The sequence below is a fragment of the Sinocyclocheilus rhinocerous genome, unplaced genomic scaffold, assembly GCF_001515625.1.
Source record: "Sinocyclocheilus rhinocerous isolate Xijiao unplaced genomic scaffold, SAMN03320098_v1.1 scaffold12145, whole genome shotgun sequence".
Lineage (NCBI taxonomy): Eukaryota > Metazoa > Chordata > Actinopteri > Cypriniformes > Cyprinidae > Sinocyclocheilus > Sinocyclocheilus rhinocerous.
The window spans coordinates 1-1,515 of NW_015642632.1; the positions used below are offsets into that span (position 1 = coordinate 1).

Here is a 1,515-nt window from a genome sequence, read left to right on the forward strand (position 1 = left end):
ACTATTCCCTCATTTCCCAAATCATCCCCCTGAATCCCCATTGGATTTTTTTTTTAAAAGCTTGAACCATACTCAAAACATTGTATCTCTGTCATTTATGACATGATTCATAATATTAATCCAGGTTCTCCAGGTAAGTTAAAGGTGCTTGGGAGGGGGACTTGGTGTTTCAGTTGTCTGATCTAGTTCATACATCATCAATATGTGCAAAGCCTGGCCTGATAGAATGTAAGATTCTACATAGGCTTTACTATGCTAATGCTAAACATGCTAAATATACCCTTCTGTTAGTGATGCATGTAATCAGTGCAAGCATCACCAGTGGAACTCATTCATATGTTGTAGAAATGTTCTAAATTATTTGATGGCTAAACTCTGAATGGCACCTTTGACATAGATCTCGACCCAAATTCACTTCTGGTGATTTTTGGCATGTCGGTCAGTATTGGCACTGGTTCTTTAAGGACCTTTGACAATCTCTGGCACCCCTTCTAGGATTATGCTGGTTAACTCACTAGACACTTAAGATGAGCACCACCTTTCCTTGTTTTTCTCCCTGTGCTAAAAAAATTAATAAAAGATTTGAAATAATCTCTCTCTCTCTCTGTTGTTTCAGGGTTGATTGTTCATGGTTCTTCTGGTCCTCTGGTTGCTCCTCTGGGATCTTCAGTGGTTTTGCTCCGTTATGTTGATACGCTCTTACTAATGGAGGATCTGGAGGTGGAATGGAGAAGAACAGACTCAGAGGCTCTGGTTCATCTGTTTCTGGATGGTGAGAGTCGATCAGAGGTCCAGCAGCAGGATTATCATGATAGAGCTCATTTCTTTACTGATCAGATTCAACATGGAAACTTCTCCCTCCGTCTGGACAATCTGAGAGCTGAAGATGAGGGACGATACACATGTAGAGTCTACAGTCAGCAAGAGTCTGGTGAAACTGTGGTTCAAATAAAATATGTTGGTAAGTAACAACTAAAATAAATCTATAGAAGTATTATAACTGAACTTTGTACTATATATTTCATGCTGTGGTGTTTACACTGTTTGTTCTTTCAGAGCGTTTGCTAGTATCACGATCAGATGAGTCCATATCTGCGTCTGTGGGTGAGGACGTCACTCTGAACTGCTCTGTAGACTCTCACATCACACCTGAACACATTGAAGAGGTTTCATGGAAGAAAACAGATGAAGATATTCTTGTTCTGCTCTACCAAAACAATAAGACTTTCTCAGATTCATCAGATGAGTGATACAGAGACAGAGTTGAGTTCTTCACTGCTGAAATCCCCAAAGGAAACTTCTCTCTCAGACTGAAGAGTGTCAGAACTGAGGATAAAGGAGTTTACACGTGTCAAGTGTTTGCTGGAGGACTTTCAGCATATGCAACTGCAGAACTGGTGCAACTGACTTTCAGCCAATGCAACTGTGGTACTGGAGAGACTGGGTGAGTTATGGATATAAGCATAATTTAAAAAGTGTAGAAGAAAAGGGCTGTGTTCTCTGAAAAATGGATAG

General features: G+C 40.3%; 1 pseudogene; it reads left to right on the top strand.

The window, feature by feature from the left end:
* The first annotated feature begins 616 nt into the window (after nt 1–616).
* LOC107756331 (junctional adhesion molecule-like) lies at nt 617–1,444 on the top strand (annotated as a pseudogene).
* The last annotated feature ends 71 nt before the right edge of the window (nt 1,445–1,515 follow it).